This window comes from Anser anser, assembly GCF_964211835.1.
Source record: "Anser anser genome assembly, chromosome: 1".
NCBI classification, from domain to species: domain Eukaryota; kingdom Metazoa; phylum Chordata; class Aves; order Anseriformes; family Anatidae; genus Anser; species Anser anser.
In genome coordinates, this window is record NC_139720.1 from 144,023,664 (window position 1) to 144,046,775 (window position 23,112).

A 23,112-nucleotide genomic window follows, 5' to 3' on the forward strand; every position below is an offset into this window, starting at 1 on the left:
GATATGCAGAAAGCCAACTGTATATCCAAATTAAGCTTGTGCTACTCAGGTGCTCTGCTGTACTTCTTACCTCTCTAGCTGTTGCTGAGGTCTCTGCTATTTTTTAGCATTTTCTTATCTTTTGCTGGAGGAAGGTTACTCATTTTTTAATTACAATCTATTTCAAATACTACAGTAAAAAAAAATACCATATGGTCATAAAACATTTAATAATTCTGTCATATGTAACAGGCTCTGAATATCAACTTTTTTCTTGGCATAAGACTTCGCCTTGTGTCAGAAAATGCCAAACAGGAATGTAAGATTAATTCCACTCATGGCTACCCCAGCAACTTAATCTGCACGTATTTGGGTGAAGGTAGGGGTGGACCTGCTAGAGTACATAAAGCTTTCATTTTTCCCCAAGTACACCCTGTCTTCATAGTTTGTGTGTGTTGTTCCAAGTCTTTTGAATCTGGATTTGTTGTTCTTAAGACTAAAAACATTAACAACTATTCAGTGTCTTCTGCCCTTTAAAACACCTGAGAGCTTTTGCCTCTTTTCTGAACAGTATCCTACCATGGGGGTAGGGTAGGGTGGGAGGTGAGAAATTCAGTTAGCCTGCCAGTGATTGCAGTTTGTTTGAATCGATGTCACTGCTTTGACTTCAGTAGGATTATGCCTGGACCACACTAGCATGTATGAGATCAGAACCAGGCTGAGGACATCTTTATATTGGTCAAAAAAGGCGTTTTATGGATTTTGGTCAGCCTGTTCACTGACTAGCTGTTTCCACTGAGTTGTTTTAAATGACACTATCCATCCACCATCTAAATGAAGAGAGTGAAGTTCACTGAGTGAGTAGATGGGAGCTTTTGGTAGATCATTTTCTGAATACCCATTTTTTTTTCCTCCCAAATATCTGAAAATTTTTCAGAAAAGCTCATAGATATCTTTCAATCTAGCCCTGTAGCAGAATGGATTTCATTACCAGTTTTCAGCAGTGATATCAGCTTTTAACCTACATAAGAATAAAACTGCACACAGTTTTAAACTCCAGTGTGAGGGACTGTGCAAAGACACATTTTTGCATGCAAGCATGTAGCACATTATTATTCTTACAGTCGCCATCAATAACCATTTCTGCATATAGAGAAAGCTGCCTAACACTTTGCCTTAAATTCCCCGGAGTAACTGTTCATGATCACAAATTTGGCTAAAGGATTTTTCCCATTACCCTCAAACATTTCCTTTCACCTCCAACCTCTAGGCAGAGCCACCGCTTTCCCTTTAGAGCAGGGAACATAAAGCCATGGGGCCATCGGGGCCGGCTGTGCCTGACCCCGAGGGCCCTTCTGTCAATCACTGCCTCCCCATCCCTTGCTCTCTTTCACACCAGGCAGCTGTACCCATCGCTGTCAACCAGGTAACAACCAGCAAACAATAGAGGCCTGAATGCCTGGTCTAGACACTCTTTTAGCCACTTATTTGCTGCTCTTGGCAGCTGTTGAAGCATAAATAAGCAGTTTGTAATCAGAAAGCTGACATCATTGCAGCTCAGCTGAGAGGGGGAATTGTTGCTGTGCACTGAGCTGCTTTCCCCTTCTCCCCCCCCCCCCCCCCCCGCCCCGGCCCCCTCCCTCCTTCATTTTGTGACAACGGATTCTGGGGTGGGGACGCAGATTTCTGCCGTGCTAAGCTGGCTTTTCTGTTTCTTTCTAGGCTACAATGATGTAGGGAGAGGAAAACGACATACATGAGGCTGTGTAGTGTGCTACTACCAAAATTGAAAAATACAAAAAATCAAACAAAAACAAAAACAAAAAAAAAACATACAAGCATGAGAGACCTCACCTACAGATACATGGTTGAGTTCTTTCCTACACATTCAAGAGAGCCTTTGGAGTCTTGCTCATATTTTAAATTTTAAGGGTGGTAGTTTAATAGACTGACCATAAAGTGGGCAGATGGACAGAGAATGATTCCTGTTCCAACCAATATTTTTGCCCTTTCCCTTTCTTTTTCACCCTCTGGAACAAGAGAGGAGTTAAAAACAGTCTTACCAGAGACTTTCTGACAAACTCTGTTTTGTGCCAGTGTGCCTCTGTTCCTGCCTCTGAAATGCCCAGCCACACATCTCAAATCAACATTTGTTGTTCAAGTACATTTCATACACTTTTAACACTTTTTTTTTTTTTTTCCTACTTTACAGCTTGATCATAAACAAGTTCACTGGGCAAATCTGACACAAGATTTGAAACTCAAGCTGGGTCCCTCAGATGCGATTGGCCCAGTGAGGCACGTGGAAGTGCTTCTGCTCACTGACTGGGTGAGCAGGGCAGCATACCCAGTGCAAATATTTGCACATGCAAATTTAGAATTCATTTTCCACAAACACTTGCACGTATGACTTTCAAATTAGCTTTCTGTGAGCCTTCATGCTGCTAAGAAACTCTAGTTCAAATATTCATGGAAAACGAACATAAAAGGGCCACAGGTTTAGGTGTTTTCATTTTAAAAGACAAAAAAAATAAAATAAAATATAAATAAAAATCGAGGGAATAGTCATGCCAATGTCCTTGCAATATTTGTCCAGTTCAATTGTTTTCTGGCTGTCCTCCTTTAACTTTGAGAACCAATAAGTGTTTGTGTGGTACTGAATAGCAATGGCGAACTACACATCCTTGAATATATAGTTAAAACACAAACTTTACAATCTGCGTACATTTGCTGCTGTTTATCAGTGGGAAAGTAAAGCACAGCATGTAACCTTTAAAATACATAATCCATACCAGGTCCCAAATTTTTCCCTTGTGTTTCATTCAGCTCATTCTGTTGATGGCTGTGGCAATAATGGGAATGAGATGAAGGACTTTGGTGGGGGCTTTTTTTCCCCAAAGTTGTTTATGTATTTATCTGTATGCACTTTGTGCATGTGGTTGCTGAGGGATGTCAGCTTCCTTGCTGTAGTGGAACGGAGCGCATGTTCAGTCTGCCATGTGCCCAAGCTTGCAAGAAGCCTGACTCAGCTGCCTCCTGGTACGTGGAGGCAAATGGAGCACCACAGCATCCATGGGGTTGGCTAACTATCTGAAATATCTTCAGGTACTTAGTCCATCTCCCATTTCAACAAGGAAGAAGGACGGTTCAACAAAAATACTGACTTCATATCTCCCAAAGGCTTTCTAGTATTAGTTTGCTATAAGTAGCTCATGATTTAGAGTACAAAGGCATTTCCAGAATGCATGTTTAACAAAATGACATAGCAGATAATTGAAATTTATTTGCAATTTTCAAACTACAATAAACACAATTCTCCTTTTCTTTCATTAATAATCGCACGGCTAATGCATAACAATCCCTCTGCAGCTTTTACAAGCAAACTTGAGCTGCTGTGTTGTAATAGCTGGAAAAGTTAATGTAGCTTGAACAAGGTTCCTAATTGTCCCTGTCTCTGTCATATTTGTCTACTTGAATGGTCCTAAATACCACAGCGATTAATTACTACAGAGCAGGTATTACAAGATGTTATCATCCTTCCCCAACTGTCTGGGTAAATGGAGAGAGGCAGTAGATTGTTGCAGTGTTTCATCTTTGCACTTCCTGTAAGGCACTTTAACCAGAAGATTTAATGTGTCAAAGTTAACTGCGTTCTCTCGCAGATATTCACATTCTAATTAAAGATTAAGAACGTAGTACATTACACTGTGATTTGTCATACATGGCTTGTTAAATAGGAAACCTACCGGGATTCCCTAACATTTTATAAACATTATTCAGGGCTTTTAATGTGGGCAAAGGAAAAGATTATTCAGCTGCTCGGCAGAGGAGGAGGCAGGTCATTTCTTCCCACCCTCCCCTTCCCAAGCTTCCCCCCTCCAAATAAATAAATAAGAAAATTCAGGTACTTTTGAAACTGGAATTCTGCTGAGATCTCTTGAAACTGTTTATCTTCCCAGCATGGTATACATGCACATGAATATATTTATAATATATATATATGTGTGTCTTAATTATTTTTTGGCATTTTTCAACTTTTCCTGTCAGCTATGTAAACTGAGGTAGGAAGCCTTTGTTTGAATCAGAGTGGCAAAGGAAGGAAGAAAGATGAAACAGTTTTTCAATATGCAGAATGTGCTTTCAGCTGATTCTCGCAATGCTGAACAGCGTACCACTTCCAGTATTAGTAGCAGAGGACTGGTTCACATTCTTTGATTGCCTGAGGAATAAATTAATGAGGTTACTGGAGACATTGAACATTTGCATATTCACGGATGCTTATTAGGTATAAAGTGAATGCCAGGTGCATTGAATTTTGGGAATACTAGCTTTGGTTTTGGTCTTCTATTTTTAAAGCAATCACATATTTCTTTTTCCCTGAAGTGGGAAGTTCTGTGAGAAAAAAAAAAAAAAAAAAAAAGCACTTATAAAAATAATAACACACACACACAAAAAAAAATCGAATTAATTCAATGTAGACAAAGCTTTACTAAGAGATATACATCAGAATAAATATGATACAGCATGAGGCTGGGGACTATCTGAATATCTTGTTTGGAACAACAGTTAGGATGACTACAAATATAAAAACAGTTGTTCCAAGACATAAGGAGCACAAATGTTATATTTTTCACTGTGCTCCTTATGGATTTCTAGCTTTAAATAGCAATAGGAAAACTCGTTATGAAGTTACCTTCCATAATGCCCAATGCTTAATTTTAAAGCACCAGTATTCTAGCACGTTTCGTTACACAGTCTCAAACTCAGCCTGCAAAGCACAGAAGATAGAATTACAAAATTTGCTCGACTGTTTCTCCAAGGAGTATCTGCACATGGTTGCATTGTTGTCAGTGACTTCCGTCATTGCTGTGTGAAAGCACATTGTGTGAATGATTTGCACTGTATCTCATTATTCTTGGAAGTTTTTATCTGTATTGTTTATTTGGGATAGTTATCCCCTTTACATTCTTAAAGATTTTATGGTGCCTTTTTTTTTTTCCTTCCCATTCTTTGGTTGCCCATATGCTATAGAGTACAGTATTAGCACTGCTTGTTTTAGCATACAAATATCTGTCAATTGAAAACGTGCATTGTTTGTTCTGCCTTTGGCTTTCTTTTACAGTGTAACCATCAAACATGGATATGTACACAGACTACAGCCTTACATGCACTGCACACAGATAAATACAAACACCCATGCCCACACAGACGTGCACATACAAAATTACTGGTATCACCTATTCCAAGTGGCTCGTGTGGCAAAATCAAGCAGTGATAAGTGTTTTCTTTGGATAATAATAGGTATTTACAAACAGACTCCATTCTGCCCCCTTGTCTTACAGAACACTGTGCTCAACTTCTCTTTCCTGGATGTTGCACTGTGTTGATCACTGTCCTGCCTATTCTATTTCAAATCCTATTTGAAAATCTCATTTGCAGCATAACTGACAACAAAGGCATTACATGGTGTATGCCCTGCATATTCTGTAGACTACTCCTTGCCTTTGTAAGTTATTTCTAACTTCTGCTGAAAATGCTATTAGTTGATGATCTTTTTTATTTATTAACAGCCTGGAAAATTAAATGTGTAATCAAAGAATGGATCCTTTCCTAAAAGTGCAAGGTGGGATGAATTAGATCAGTGGTACAAAAAAAAAAAAAAAAAAAAACGTTCTTTACTGCAGTAGGCCATTGGATACTCTGGGAAGAAGGGAAGAAGGGACTTAAACAAAACATTAAATTGAAGAGGATTCAGAGGTTCAATCACTAACAGCCACTGCAAGACAGAGAAATCCTCTTTAGATAGATATTTTCTCTGCATTTGTTTCCAAACTGTAATTCTGCTCCGTGATTAAAAAAAAAAAAAAAAAAAAAAAGATTTTATATTTCAGTCTCTCAGGGCAGATTCCAAATAATTACATGCAAAATGATCTATAATATATTTATTGCAAATAGTATTGCAGAACACAAATGTGCATTTTATTCAGAAAGGTCATTTTTTAAAACATCCATTGTAGCTGATTCACTAACGTCCAGGGGTTTTTGCTATACACACAGCACAGATTTTTTTGATTATGTAGATTTTTTTTTCTATTGCAGTTTCATATGCAAAGCATGCATCAGCCACATCCATGCTATCTCCTAAAGCAGTCATTCTGAAACCCAATCTGGGGACAGTGCAGACTAAATAAAATTTCATTTTGATTTGGCCTCCCGCTGAGAATGGGACTGCTTTGTTTCAGCCGACAGAACCAGCAAGCCAGAAAGGTATGTCCTGTTTTGCATGGCTGATGGTGTGACTTGAGGATCACAATCAGGCCGTTCATGCTCTCAGGGCTCGGCATCTCATCCACATCCTGTACTGTCTTTCTCTTTTCCTTTCCATTTGCTTTCCTTCTGTGCCGCCTGCCGTCTACCTGCAGGGCAAAGCTATGGCAGACCCTAACACTATTGTTTACTTTGGCATATGTTTAATAGCTGCATGGCTGTTGGAGGGTAGGGTTTTTCTTTTTCTTTTTTTTTTTTTTTTTTTTCCGTTTCCTCCTCTGCCTTTTTTTCCTTCCCTATCCACATTCACTTTCCTTATTTTCTAGGTGTTGAATACACAAATACTGACTTAATGGACAATTATGTAAGTACTGCTTGCAATGCTTCAGAGATTTTACTAGGAGATTTGTAATGAAGAATTTTATTGTAAATCCGAGGAAACCTTTAACAGCTTTGAAGGACTTCAGTTTTCATAGCCCTTTAGAGCTGTTTAGGCAGAAAAGCAGTCACCCATTCTAGTTAGCAGAGGGAAAAAAGAAAAGGAAAAAAAAAAAAAACACCCTTAGGAAGGGGTCTGGCTGCTTTGCCATCTTCAGATGCAGCTTTGCCATCTACACTTACAGCTGCAGCATTTGGCTAGGGGAATATCCGTAAATATTCCTCTGTCTAAATATTAGTATTTATCCTAAAGCCTAAAGCATTCCAGGAGAGACTGTGCAGCACACTCCTTGCTGCTGCTGCCCCATCTATCAGAGGAGGGCTGGTATTTGGGGAAATGACCACTGTTTTATCCTCTGAAGCAGCTTTTGGACAGGGCAACAGGATGCCTGCAAGACTCCTCTCGATGTGAACTTTCTCTTCTAAGTGTGTTTCTTTGCCAAAGAAACTATCTGTTGTCTGTGATTTTTGATTTTTTTTTGGGGGGGAGGGGTTGTCACATGAAACAAAATTAGCATCAAATTTACTTGAAACAAAAGGCAAAAGGTTTTTTTTTATTATTTTGTTTTAATTTTGATTATTATGCATTTTTATATGTATTATTCTCTTTCCTTACTGAGTTAGAATACAATTGTAACACCATAGACAAATTCAACCTTTCTACCTCCAGAATTTAACCAAAATATATATATATATATACCATATTATATAGAGTGCTGACACTTTGTGGGAATTTATGTCTTCAAGGTGACTTACAAACACAAAATTACTATTGTATGCAACATCCCTTTGTGGCAGGTAAAATTAATAAAAGCAACTTGTTCAGCAAAATCTTAAAGAAATACATGGTCAGTTATAACACTTTCTGTTCAGTTTAGCAATTTTTGATTCCAGATTTTATATGTTACTCCAGCTTTCGTCTTACAACCCAATTCATATTTCAGTTTCTGACTTTCTGAATTGTCCTGTGGCACAAGCCCTTGGCATAACCATGTGGGTCTTCATGGAGCAGAGGTCTGGGACTTGAAAATTCATTTTCTTCTCATATCCCTTAAATTAAGTAATAACAATAATAGTAGTAACGAAAAAGAAATGTGGCAGCTGGAGGGGCAAAGGCTTGTCCAAGAAAAGTTTGGAGAAAAGAGAAGTAAAAAGAAGATTCCCCACTGGCCTTCCTGTAAATCAGGGTAGGCCAAAGCTTAGTTTCAACTGCATGCATTAACCAGAGTGAACTCCAGCAGAGTTCTCTGAATGTGGGAGGGGGCAAGATCTAGCCCTGCATACTGAGTTGTTTTGAGATGCTTACAAAGTGAAATGCAGCTTGAGGAGACTTTAAAGAAACTATTTGTAGTGGCGTCACATTCCTTTTAACAAATTTGAGGCAGTAAGAAAATTGCAAAGAGGCTACATTTGGAAGAAACAAGAACTATAGCTTTTTAAATGGATACAGTGGGAAAATGATCACTTCTGTGTGTTTTTTCCTCAGTATATCTAATCCTCTCTCTACACCCCTCAGGTATCATTGGGATGTTTTCCAAGTCACCAACTCTGTAATGTAATCAAAGTTTATAAAAATGAGTTTCAAGTTCGAATTTACCATAATTCCACTTTATCAGTTAAATATAAGTTTTAAAAGAAACTAAACTCTAGGTATTGTACTACAGTGTACCCAGAGTATCCTGATTCCTTTATAAAATTCACAGTCCTAGCAGTCTTTTTGTTGCACAAAGTGTGTTCTACATTATGTCAATAACTGTATTAAAAAAAAAAATATATATATATATATATACACCCATGAATCGTTTGAAAATAAGCAACAGTTTTATATAAAATACTCAAGGAAATTAATAGAAACACTGTTTCTTTATTTCCAGGAATTAAATATTTTTTGAAAAGAAAGATATTCACTCCAGTAAAGGAAAATAATGTAAACTCAAGAATACACTCCCAGTTCTTGATATAGTCTATTAATTACATACTTGCTATTACAACCAGAAATTAATGCAAACATTATTTCAGTGGACTTAGGAGATCAGAGTTCCTTTTTTAGATTGGTTTATTAGAGCTATGTCTTGCGGTCATTTTCTGGATCAGTAAAAGTACAGGCAATGGATTTTGGAAGTTTGGTTTGCATTTATCACTCCAACAGAAAGAAAACTATAAAAATATTAGTCCAAAGTCCAGGAAGAAAGACCTCATTCTTAGATAGTTTCAATAAGACTGCACTCACTGGACTTAGCAGTGTTTCTTCTTATTTATATTTGTGTGTTTAAGAAAAGAAACAGAACCCAAATCCTAAATCAGCTACTTCTTGCACTTTATAATTGTAAAAAAGCCCAGGGTACTCATTAATCTAGCATATTGACATATGTATTCTTCTTATTTTTTTTTTAATGGAAAGTTCGTTATTATTCTCAGTTCTTTGACCTTGCTCTTACTTTTTATGCTTTACCTGAATGAGGTGACATGATTGAGACAAGTCAGACCTGTGTCCAGAATCCTATGGGAGAAAACAGATTATCTCCAACACAGAATATATGGAACCGGACGAATGCACTCAGGAGACCTATATTTAATTTTATATATATAAATACATATTTGTATGTATATTTGTGCAAATATACTATATGATGACAGTATATATACATATGCAGATATAACTGTGTCTATATGGGGAGATACATATATATATATTTGGAGAACACTGTCACCAGGGTCCCTGGGGTGTACAAGTGATACATGGACAGATACAGTTATTGTGACCATATAGAAGATGAGGACCTGTATGATTGGTGTATTTGCTCATCTCCAGATATTTGGAAATTCTCATCAACTCAGCAACCAGTAGAAACAGATAGAAACATTCCTGGAACAAATGTATAGTTGTCTGCCTAAAAACTTGCTGAGGTCAGTGTCATCCCAGATATGAAGATTTGACTGCAAGATCAGGGCCTACAGATTTGGCAGTAGCCCCTTGCCCAAGCCAGGTCAGACTAATCAGCAAAATTTTGGAAAAAGGGGGCAGAAATCTTTCATAAGGCTAGACTTGGGACCAATCAGCAGAATTAGTGGACAACTGATTGTTGTTCCACTCAAACTCCTCATACTGATGCATTATACACCTGATTTAGCCAGCACCAATAAAAAGGGTCTGAGAAACGGGTAGCAAATATTATAAAATTACATATCAAAGGGCAGTTGACTATAAGCAGATACTGTAAAATTACATATCAAAGGAAAGCAATAATATCCTGTCAATAAGTAAGCATATGAACCAATTGTGTTCAAAGTCCAAAAGAGGTGAAGTGTAGCATTGGTTTGGTTTGGGATATTTTTACCCAGTAGTCTCCTTAGAAACTATATTAAAAAAAAAAAAAGAGAGAGAGAGAGAGATTAAGAGAGAAATATTAATCACAGACTTGCTGTTCAAGTTCACTGGAGCAACAGTATGTTGTAAAAATAAATGCCATCACATAAACTTTCATTTGATAATGTTTCAGGCTTTCAGAAAGTTGTCTTTCTTGACCACAAAAATAAATTTATATTTTTCTCAGCTTTAGGTATTTAAGAGGTATTCTCCACTCTAAAGAGATGTTCTTCCTACAATTCATTTCTAAAGAAAATCTAATAAAATGATATAAGTAACTGATCAAATAGCTGAGTGTAAACAGAAAACTGGCTTTGGACCAAAACTAAAGAAGCAGAGCTAATAGGCAGGCATTAATTTGTTTAGGAGTAGAGGTAGAACCAAAGAGCTTAGCCCAGCAACTATATCAATAATCTACTATTTCCTGAGCAGGGAGAGGAGAAGAGAGTTTGGATACTGAAAAAAAAAAAAAAAAAAAGGAAAAAAAAAGTGACCAGAAAATCAAAAATCATGTTATTTGTGACATATACACCGTAGTGGAAAATACACCACTGAGATGACTTTATTGAAATTAAGATACACCCAGGGTATCCACAGTTTTAGATATGTTCAAGGAACAGAAGTTTTGAGTCTTGATAATCCACAAGTTGAAAGATTTTCTCAAAACAAAATATAAGATGACCTCCTATGTGTTGGGGCATATACATTTGTTAAGACTTCAATGATTATATTGCAAAAATAAATAATGTGTGTTAGTTAACTAATGGTCTTTCCTTACCAAATGTTGGAAAAAGAATTTCATCTACAAAATAAGGGGTGGGTGGAAGAAATTACTAGTCTAATGAATATTATATAGCACAGAAATGGACTACAGATTAATAAAAGCATCCTCTCCTTCATTAAATGTTCTTTACCCTATAGGGGTGGGGAAGGTTAGGTTATAGCAGCATTATGTCCTCACAATAAAAATATGTTTAGTTTCCTAGCATCTACTGCAATTGGTTATTCATTATATATAATTTTCTTTATTTTTGCAACCCTTTCCCTCTACCAGCTGTCTAACAAAGAAACGCATGAGACATTCTGAATATAAACTTTTGGAATCATTTGCATTCAGTGGGAAAATTCCACTAGTAAAATAGTATTCATTAAATTTCTCTAGTGATGGACACATCTGAGAAGATTCTGATGAGTGTTTCATAGAAGTATAAAAATGTAAATGTTTGTCTACAGCGTTTTGAAAAATCTTCTCTACTGCCATCATACCAAGGAACCTCCAAATGATCACATACTTTTGATTTTTTTTTCTTTTATGACTTCTAACTTTTCTACTGTCCCCTTCTGAGATTCCTTTACTTTACCAGACAACGTAATGTCTCCTCATGGGTGACAGATTACATTTCAGAGGAAATTAATTCCCTTTACCTTCTCTAACCTATGTTACTTTCAGGAGTAACCCAGAAAATCTTCTTGTTGCAAAGAGCAGCCACAGGAGGTATTAGGAAATATTTTCTTCCACATATTTCTTTCCCCTTCTTCTCTGTCATCTGAATTAAAATTTTCCTGGATATATGCATTGTTCTTTGGTGGGGAGGTAATAAAAGGAGATTCCTACACCTTCAAATAGGGACAAGAGAGAAAACGTTGTGGGAAGATTTATGGTGTCTTCTCAATCTCTTCTTATATTTACATGAGAAACCCAAAGTGAATAGAAATAAGTAAATTTAAAGGATAAGGAAAAAGAAAAAAAAAGTCTAAATGAGGTCCACCAGTACACCCATACTCTTATCCATACTTTAAAGAGCATACAGATTTTCATCTAATGGAACTGAAAACTTAGAGCTACTTTTTAGTAGGTTAGTGGCAAAAAGGGAGAAGAGGATCTAATTTTGAGATTCTTTCTCTCTCTCTCTCTCTCTCTCTCAATTCAGTTAAGATCCCAATTTGCACTTTAGGAACGTAGGATGAAAAGACTAAAAGCTGCTTCAGTAGGATCAGCTAAAAGAGCAAAGTAGATCTGGGTGTTATCAGGTTAGCAACGATAGCTCACGTTAAGGTCCCTAAAAATAGAAGTGAAAAAAGCAAAGAAGCACATCGAAGAGCAAGGGGGACAGAACAAAATTCTGAAGATCCCCATAATTAACTGGCAAAGGGTCAGGTGAACACTTATTAAAATGCAACAAAGCACAACAGGGTGTCTCAAAGATGGAGTTTCAATCTTAATGGTGAAATTCTTGGTTTTGTCAGTTCCAGACCAGCCTGTTATGTAATTTTAATGAGTTCTTTTCCTATTTCCTTTGAGAATTTGGGGAAAACATTTACGGGGAGAGTTAAGATGCTGGTTTATAGACAATTCAGGGGACAGGCCTCCTTAGAAAATACACAAAGAATGATATTATTGTGATGTCTGAAGATATTTCTGTATGTGATATTTGAATTCTGTGAGATAAATGCATCAATTTACCCTCCAGTTTCAAAGGCAATGGTAAGTCTTTATTAAGAAATAGTGTTCTCTCAGTGCAATATTCCTACACCACCCTAATGCTGCTAAATACTCTATATTGTCAACCCTACTTTTAACAATATCAGTATGATACTCTTAAGCTGCCTCCATCAGATAATTTTGATGAGAATCAATATTTCACTTCACAATTTACCCATACCAACTCTCATCTCACCGTAATGCAAAACCAAATGTCCAGGCAGCAAATGTAGAAAAACTGTCTTGAGAGAAGGATTTTACAGCTTTCTTGGCCATAAATTTTGTCAGCACAAAAAGAAGTCTGTTTTAAACCATATATTCTACCTAATTCCACCTTGTTTAAACACCATTCTAATTTGGATGATGTCTTCTGTTTCCAGGTTAAAATTTATTTTCCGAATTGATTGATTAAAGATAACTGAAAATTAAGGGGAGCTGTGGGTACCTCTGACAGGGTCATAAGATTTAGAGGAGTCAGAAGAAAGGTAGGATAGATGAATACTTCCTCAGCTTCAACAGCAGATGGAAAGCTGAACCCCATTTCCTAACACTTAGATATGTTGTATGCTATGTATTTACATATTGTTTATTGAAAGCACAGGAAGTTTTCTGAATGGAATTTAATCCAAAGTAAGTTATTACATCAGGATTTACAGATGTTCTCTCATAGAGTAATGTGTTGGCAAAACAAGAGACTATTACAAGTAGCTTATCTTGCTGAAGTCCTCGAGTACATTGTTTTATGGTGGTGTAAGTTTGTTAGTGCAATTTTATTTATTTATTTTTTTTCCCACAGTTGTATTTTCAAGTAGACTAATATTTAGCTGTTAACATGTGGGAGGAGTTTTTGGTTTCTTTTGTACTTTAGTAAGCAAGATTATGGCATATTGGATTTTGTAATTCCTTCATAAATTATTTTAAGTTTTCTTTGCATATGTGCATACCCACACACACATATTTACCACTTGGAGGACAAGTTGGATAAAACTGAAGTGTAATATCACACCTTCCCTCTCCCAAATAAAGGACTGGCCGTCAGCAGGTTCCCAAAGTGGTGTGTGTTCTCCAGAACACAAAGAACAAAATGCTCTAAAAGGCAACTGTCAATAACATGGCCTTAAATCTTCATTGCTGGGTGACTCATTGTTCTCCTGCAGTAGTCATTCAAGTAAGCATCAACACTGTGGTGCACTGACAAACAGAACCCAAGTCTTCTGAAATCCTGTGTTCCCAATTTATTATACTGAAAGGCATTCAAAAAAACTCTGCCTGCAAATGTGTAACCATAACCCATGATGAATGCAGTGTGTGGTTTTGTAGTGAGAAAAACAGTGGCTGTAGGTTGTTTGCTAAAACTGACTGTTTTTTCTTCAGTGAAAGAGGGAGAGAATTAAGACAATAGGAGCAAAGACAGAAACAGTTGTGCGAAGGACACCAAGACAAAGAAGAGACAAAAGTTCTTGGCACCAGGAATTGATTACGTGGGTAAACTAAGAGAGCTGATGAAGGGAAACCCTTAGATCCAGTTTCTCATGTGATCAAGGAACATAATTTTCTGCAGCCTCTTCAAAAGGATTACAGCAAAGGTTATACTATATTCATGCTAGCCACAGGCCAATGGCTGTAGTTCTACAAGGCCACAAGTATTTGAGGATTCATTTGAACAAGAAGTATAAAAAATATAAACACCTGTCTGAATTTCACCTCTTCTCTGTATTGCTCCTGCCTTTTCTGTTCAAAATATAAATCTTCTCATCCTTATTCTGTCTGTGAGCCCTGCTCATCTTCCAGTCTGAGGTCACTAAGAAGGGAATGATAAAGAAGCAGGCAAGTCCTTGTTGTGGTTCTGCTAAGAGCACAGGAGTGGTTATAGCATGGGTCTGTGAAACCAACAGTCATTACTTTGTGTGGAGGCACTGGCTCTTATGTCAGTTTGCTCTTTGACCTTCCAAAAGCACATCAGATCTTCCTTTTCTTACCCAAGCAGAACTCATAGACAGCAATCATTTGCTTGATATTTCCAGGCATTCAACAATTCAGTGAGAGCAATGAGCTACCATCTAGATATTCTGGATAAATAACCACTCTCAGTGTACAGGCTAACTGTACACTAATCTAATGATCCTGGATCCACTGGTTATGCGGTGACATCCAGTATCCTTACAGCTCCCCAAAAACCAACTACCTGTCCATCCTCAGATGGGACCCTTTCCCACACAGAAAAATATGACAGAACCACCTCCTGTGAGGCTTCATACTCCTCCTGGAGCATGAGTTCACCACCATCTTGACCCTTCTACCATCTGTGCAGTCTTCAGAGAGCTCCTTTCCAACAGCTGTGTGTAAGTGGAGGGAGAACAATTCTGGGAAAGTTATCCTGCAGGCTTGGCTACCACACAGAAGGAAATTTCCAAGGAGAATTCATTTCCTCGTCCTCTTCCTGTCGGTAGACCAGGATTCCTTCAGCAATAGGTTATTGCCTTCCCACATTGAAATGCAGGTGAATATTTTTGGAAGATTCTTTAAGCTTGTTTTTCATTAATGGCTTCCAAACATTAAGTGTCTGGTCTCTGTAGCTCACCAAAAAATAAAAAATAAAAAAATAAATCATTTTTCACTGTCTGTGCAGACTGGATGGTGAAACTTAGAATCACAGGAAACAGGACTCTCTTCATCAGTGAGTCCAAGAAAATGGCAGGACCTTGGACACATCTGACAGTTATCTGCCTAACTTGTTCTTGAAATCTCCCAGCAGTGGAGATCCCACAGTCTCACCAGGTGAGGTAAGTGTTCTTCTCAAGTGCTTAGCTTTTCCCACAATTAGACTTTTTTTTTTTTTCATAATGTCTAACCTGAATCCCTCTTGCTGTGATTCAAGATTTACTTCTTGTGCTATCCACATTGGGCTTGTCATACAGATAATTCTCCTTCTCTTACATATCTCTCAGCTGCTATCATTTCTCTCCCAGTCTTCTTTACTTTTAGACAGAACAGCTGTATTGCCTTCATCATTCTTTCATAGGTCTTATTTTCTGATCGGTTTCATTGTTCTCTTCTCACCTCTGCTCTTGGTCCATATTTGTTTTTAAGGACAGTGGTGAAAAAGTGGACGCAATACATTACTGGAAGCCTTACTACCACCAAGCAGAACTCAGATCATGTGTTTTTTGTTTCTTCCCTAAGAAAATTGTGAATTATTGGTTTGTGTATTTTGTTTGTTTGTTTGCTTGCTTGGTGTCTTTTTGTTTGTTTTTTTTTGTTTGTTTGTTTCCTTTTTTGGGGGGGTGAGAGGGAGAGGGAGAAGAACTTGTTTTAATCCAGGGTGCATCTGCTTTTCTGGCTGTAAAGGGTTGCTACATAATAGCAGTTAGATTTTTAATGTACTGCTTAGGAAACTAAGGAATTACTTTTTAGCATTTCTAGCATTTTAAATACTCTCCAAGCATTTCTTGCAGAACATTGTCATCATTAGTTTTTGCAATACAATTGCAAGGCAGAGAAAAATGATTGTCACCATTTTTTTCCAATGAAGAGGCTGAAGGACTGCAAAATGTGCTTTGCAAAGGGATATTCTGTCATGTCTTGTGAACAGAAAAAAAGAAACACTGCTTCAGTCTTCTGTACAGGATTCTGCAATGTATTTGAAATCTCCTTCCACAAAACATGATTATTCAATGAGTGTGTTCATATTGCAGGTTTCCAAGCCAAGTCTCTCTTCTTAAGGACTCTCAAAGGTGCTTAACTGTAAGCTCAAATGATTAATATTTTGTTCATTTCTGCATTTTCCATTTAAGTACCTAAGTTTTGGTCTTTCCTGTGCTCCAGAGCACTTTGCCAAATGCTTTTATCCCTCTTGGGACAGTTGGTCAAGGAGAAAGGGAGGATGGCATTTGTAGAAGATGATAGGACCAGAAAAGAACTGGGGGGAGAGGTTTCAAGTGACAGGAGAGAAACTATTACTCTGAGTAGAGATGAGGAAGAAACATTCATCTCAACACTCTATACCCACAGAATATGGATTTTTTCCAAGTTTTTGTATTTTATGATGTTCCTCTTAATGGTGGCAAACAGATGAAACTCACTTAAAAATGTGTCTTACTCCCCCCTTGTGGCTGCTCCACTACAAAAAGACGCCAATCTACAATTGCTACTAAATTCTCAATAGTTCGAGGAGCAGTCTTCATTGCTCAGAAGAGGTTTTCATACCCCAGAAGACATATGTAGAAATAAGAATGGTTTTACATAACCTCATTCATGTCATATCTATTTTATTTTCCCTTGTTTTTAGAACTTTAAATAGCCCTCTTGTTTCTATGTATAGAAACATATATGTTATATGTACAGATATCCATTATAAAATGTGATATAGCATCAGTTTCCAAAACTTCTCGAGTTTTGTGCATGACACAGTCTGATGCTCCAGTGACGTTCTCATATGGCATAAATTGAAATCACAGGTGGGTCATAATGCAGCGCAACAGGTGCACCAAAAGATTTTAAATGATTCTTTTCTGGATTAATAATAATAATAACAATAATAATAATATCATCAAGAAAAAATGTTAGCCATTAAATTAGTTCTGCAAATCCTTGCAGGCAGAGCAGCTGGAAAGAGGACTTTTTTACTATGTGCAAGGAAGATGCAAATTCAGTTGTGCAGTGTAAACCACAAATATTTTTTGTCTTTCATGTATGGTGATAAAAGTAGTTTTCTTACCAGTATACCATGTTTCATTAATACAATGTTTAAATAATTAAGTACAGTAACTCTGGAGGCGATGGCTAAGATAAAAGTTTGTAGGCAATCCATTATTCTGATCAGACAGTACTTCTTAAAACCCATGGAGATACAATTTAGTAATTTAACTTCCAAAGTCAGTTGTTTAATAAACTATTACATTTTAATATAGTTTTGTTCTCGTCAAAGGGAATGATTCATTTCCCCTCTGTCAATTGTTCCAGCTGAAGTTATTAATGGTTCCAGGGTTGAGGGGGTGCTGGTTCCTGTTTGAATATCATTACCATGCTGCTCCCACTCTCTAGATGTTGTCACTGTAATGTTACGTGTGTGATCTTTACTGGTTATAATTTTTTTGTAGGGAAAATGACCGCCATCATTTGAGTCTTCAACATTGATATATTTCATTAGGTCTAATTCTGTAGGCAGAAAGTAAGAGACTTGTTAAGGGGGACATTTAATTAGTTGTAGTAGGATTAAGTGAATATTAGCATACTGTAATAATGGATGTCCCAGAAAGAAACCTGGCAAATACATTAAACAAAAAGAATATAATAGCAGACAAACTAAACATTACTTCTGCTTATATCCAAGTTTGTCATATTTTTAAATAAATTCTCTTGCTGAAGTTTCAAAATACTCTTCTTGTTCATTTTCCTTTATTAAAAAATCTTTTATTAGAAATATATTCTCAGAAATCAAGACCGTGTTTCTCTGTATTTGTCTGATTATGTAACGTTGGGTTGGAAGTTTGATACTGTTCAGCTCTTTTTTTTCTTTTTTTTTTTTTTGAAAGTTGCTGCCATCTGATAAAATACTGTTAAAAACAGTTTTGATAATCACTTAAATCATTCTCCATATGCCCATATCGATTACTGGTAGCAGTCGAGGGTGGTGAAGATTTCCATGCTATTTCCATACAGCAATGCAAAGGGATCAAAGACTGGGATGGCCGTACCCATTGCACCTTCATGTGGTCACTGCAACTCACCTGCTGTGGAGACTGTCTCAGTGTGACGTGATGGGTCTGTGAAGATTAGGGAGCAGGGCTTTTCCGCAAGCATTTGCTTATCACCAGCTTTGGTGACACATGAGATTATTTATGGCTGAGTCCTTTACCACAGCACTTACAATTCTGAGATAAAAAGCACGCACCAGAGTCCCCACTGCCTCTCCAGCTGAAGGAATGGAAATTGGCATTATTTGAAATTCAAGGAGTTTTTACCGTACACAGGAATAATCCAAATGTGGAACAGGATTTGTTATTAACTGTAAATCCCCTTTCCCCTAAGAAAACCAGAGTAAATGCAGGAAATAAGCTCCCATTTATATACTATAGAGACAATGCTTCATTGTCACTTATATTTTAAAGTCACAAGTGAAAAGTAAATGGGAGCAAATAAAATAAAAAATAAAAAAAAAGGTAAGTGGGAGCAAATATCAAGATGTTAGTGGGATTGATCCTTCTTCAGTGAAGTCAATAGGAAATTTTGTAGCTTACTTGCAACCAATGAGAAAAGCTTTACGCACACTGAGTATTTGACGGTTTATTCTTTAAAGCATGCTATTCTGCACCCAATCAAGCAGAGAGGAAATGTCTTCATCTTTTTATTACTATTAGTTCTGCACACTTCAGATTTATTTACTTTTTACATTATAGTATTTGAATAAACTTTTAAATTCTCTTTTAAACATACACAGACAAAAACTCTGCTAAAACAATTGCAAGTAAGCATTTTCATAATGCCTAAAAGTTATTGTTATTAGGTACTTGCAAGGCATGTCAGATTTAATAATCTAAAGGTGTCCAGAATTTATTTATACATGCTTTATAAATTTTGGTCACTCTGGCTTACCTCCATCTTCAACTTTCCTCTCACAGAGGAGCACTCCTTACAAGATTATTCTTCTGTAACAGTTATGTGCAAACCCTAACAAAAATGCTAACTTTCCTTCCTTGAGTGTATTTTTTTTCTTTTAATTACATGTAGGATGACCTGTGCCATAACCTGTCTGGGGTCCCAACTGTTTAAAGCCAGTCTGGCTATCTCTGCATTCCAGCACAGAATCCATTGTAGACATGTTGTGCTTTACCAAACCCACACAGCAGTTCAGATTTCCTTAAATATGGTCCCCAGCATTGCCTGTTCCACTCTTCTGTCATTTGCGTTCAAATGATTTTCCATTTTCATGGACAGTAGGCAGAATGCTCGTGCTGTACAATTTTTGCTCCAGGCTAAGTGGCATCTTTTCTGCAAGAATATGCACTAGTTACTGAACAGCACCTTTCCCACACTAATATTATTTTCTCTCTCTGTCTTGGTCATGATCTCACAAACTGTTTCACCCAGATAGATATTTCCTTCCAGCCTCTGAAGTACCTGCACTAGAATCATAACCACATTGAGAGTTTCTCTTCCAGGACTATTTGCCAATACCATATTTACTGTGTTTTGCAGTTTTATCTTTCTTCTTGCTCCTGAGATTCTGCAGTGGAGAGCTACATGCAACCTGTTGCGTGTTGCAAAGAATGAAAACCTAGACTGATTTAGATGTTCTCTATTAGCATTTTTTTGTTTGTAATACACTGTGAGCTCTATGAAGATAGTTTTTCTACAGGAAAGTAGGTAGAGGGGAAGGCTAATATGCTAGCAATATGGTAGTCTTATTATAAATGTCTTCCAAATTGGATCTCTCTTTTTTTCAAATTCACTTTGGATATATACACATAAATCTTCTCAAACTAATATATCTTGCATGTGTAATGGTGGACGTATTGGTTCTGTATATAACAACAAAAGCTTCCTTCTTTTCCATGAGTAGATGTGTTAAAAAAAGTGGTGTTCTTGATACCTATACATCACTTTTAGCATTGTGGTAGCTTAGGCGCAAGCATAATAGAGGCATCAAATAAAATAATAATTCTCAAATGATGTTTGCAAAGTTGAGCTCGTAAATGTCAAAGGTGATTTGAAGTGGACAAGAGTGAATCTTAACAAATCAACTAGGGACTGCTGGCAATTGTTTCTGTTCTCGGTTCTTATTGAAACTAATATTGGACAAATTGAAAGAGTGATTGCCTTAGAGCCTTCACAATGTCTTCACCAATCTGTTGCCCATTTCCATAAAAAATGGTAGTGAAAATGGCAGCTGACTTCTTTTGACCTCTCCCAATTTCACTGTGGCTCCTGTCAGAGGACTGAAAAAACAGATTTTCAGGCAGACCATTATCTGCCATAGCAAGTTAGTTTGCAAAGAAATTGAAAAATAATAATCAAATAATCTAGTTAAGTCTGCTTTTTCTGCACGTTATGTTTTGAAAGGTAGCAAACCAATAAAAAAAAAAAAGAAAAAAAAACTTAATTTGCAAGAAGATGAAAAAGTGAAGATAGCTCCTTCACTAGATGTTTTATTCTGTTATTTCAAATTCTTCTGCCTCTCTGTCCTCATGATCTGACTGTCAGTGTCACTGTAAGATAAGAAGCTACCCAAAGTGCCTGAATCCTAGTCCTCTGCAACTTTTAACTTACCTTTTTTTTTTTAACTTACTGTAATTCCTTATGGATCAGGAGCTGTTTAGATCCACTTGCCGTACCAACTCATTCTTTTCCTGTCTGGTGTCTTTCCTTAGATTCTCCAAAGTGTCATCATTTTGTTTCCATAAACTAGTTGCAGAAACCCCTCCTTCTTCTAAGATTTACTTTCCTACTTAGAAACCTGCAATCTCAGTGAACATGTTTTTCTCAGCCAAGACCTGTCCTCTATGCATATCAGAGGTATACTGATATTTCATTTCCCTCAACTTCCTCTGTAATCAGTGTCAGAGAGCTTCATATCCCGTGAAAACAGACCAACCTACCTGGTACAGTATTTACACTTAGGAATTGTGCTTCTCTTCCAGCAATAGTTTTGGAGAACTACTCTCCTAACTTGCATTATCTTTTAAATATTTTAAATCAGGTAGAAGAACTGGAAGTCCCATGCTTTTGGGAAGCCATTAAAACAAGTGTCTCAGGACCCTAGTCTATGCTGGATATAGCTTGGCCTAACGGTACTGGGATTACCCATTAAACACCTGACTGAATCAGGTGAACAGTTTGGACTCTATTTCCATCTCAGCTGTTTTCTATCAATCAAGCTGATTCTTTTTACTGCCTAAACCCTGTGTTGCTAGAAAGTGTCAAGATAATTACAGGCCTTTCTTCCTTCCCACATCTTCCAGGATACAACTCCTTTAGCTTTTCCAAAGTTATCTGTGGGTTTCAAATGTTCTCTCACAACTGCTTTTAGCTATTGTTCTTTTGGGGTATCTAGTCATAGTTTTTCCTGCCTGTCGCCTGGTCACCAGCGTCTTCTTAGCTTGGAGAAATAGATATCTTTCACTCTCCTCTCTCACAGAATCTAGGCACTTTGTAGAAACAATCATGATTTCATCTAGAAAAATAATTAAACCATTTTGATTAACCTAGGCAGTCACAGAGGATGCTTCTTGTCTTAGTTTCATGGCTAGGAGAGCCAAGATGCCCTTTCTTAAAATTTAATTTGTCCCTGAACATAACCCTTCCAAATTTTCCTGCTGTGAGAATTAAAAAAAAAGACATATTATTTACTTTTGGAATATCTTACCTAAAGAATTCAGCTGAAATTTCAAGGTTAGTTTGCTGTTATTAAAATTAAGTTTCTCTTGTGCTGAGTTCTGGGCTATTTCATGTAAAATGTGATTACTGTATCAGAAGCAGATGCACAGTTTTTCAATAACAAGAAGAAAAAAAATCTTGTTTCCTTTTGTATGAAAAAATAGAAAGAATACAATTATGAATAGAAAGAAACAATTTAAACTTCAGAAAATTCTTCTCACTTCTCACCATCTTCCATTGTGAAGAGCCACTGTATTAATTAAGGGCAAAATTACCAGATATATTCAGGTAAAGAGTGTCAGAGCCTTTGGTTCCTCTCAGCAATCATGAGACGATTCTAGGGAAGAAACTGCATGAATAATAAAGACACTGATGTAGCAAATACACAAACAGTTATAACTGCCGTTCTGAGACCCATTGGACATAAGTTACTGACTGACCACGTTTTAAAGTTACAATGCCATAGCAGTAGGTCAGGCTTGTTGCAGAGCTATCCTAGTTTCCAGTGGAGTTAGCATATAGTTACCATCTTACTGGAAAATGCTCTCCTGTAATTGGCAACTCATTAGATGATGTGCTGTAGCATCTGATGCAGTATCATTCATCTGTTTTGTGATTTCAGAAAAGATTGTTTTTATGTAGGTGTAGAGTTTAAAGGTACATAACTTTGATTACTAGGTTCAAACTTTGACAAGTTTTTACCAGTTTGTCATTACTGCATAACTTTTCATTAACTGATAATTTTCATTTTGTAACATTTATTTTTATTTTGGTTTGTAGGACTTTAGGACTCCAGGGCAACTACTCATAATATTACCAGGTAAGTGTAGGTTCCAACTAACAGTGCCTTGGTGTTGTTCTACAGAGCTTTTAGACTGATTATCATTACTTTGCTTACAGACTCCCTCTTAATCATATGAGGCTATTATGTTAACGTCCACTTATTCTCTTATTCTGTCTGTCCTTTTTCAATTTTGATTTTCTATTTTTGTTGTTGTTTTGTTTTGCTTTGCTTTTTTTCTTCTCTACTGATGCTGAGAATCATCCATTTCTGATCAGATGTTCTCAGTAGTCAGGATCTAGCTGTGGCACCTTTAACATGTGTCAGAACCTAAATGTGACTGTGGCTTGGTCAAATTCCAGAGGAATGACCAAAACAAAATGTATCTTTTTTTTTTTTTTTTTGCCAGTCCTTCATCTTGTG

The 23,112-nt window shown here is 36.9% G+C and overlaps 1 long non-coding RNA gene across 1 annotated transcript in view; it reads left to right on the forward strand.

Annotated features, from left to right (window-relative positions):
* Positions 1–3,982: 3,982 nt before the first annotated feature.
* LOC310883444 overlaps positions 3,983–23,112 on the forward strand; it is a 42,853-nt gene continuing 23,723 nt past the window's right edge. The window contains exons 1-3 of the long non-coding RNA XR_014573543.1: positions 3,983–6,246; positions 6,573–6,610; positions 22,689–22,728. This is a non-coding gene — a long non-coding RNA (uncharacterized lncRNA). The remainder of the gene's footprint in view (positions 6,247–6,572; positions 6,611–22,688; positions 22,729–23,112) is intronic.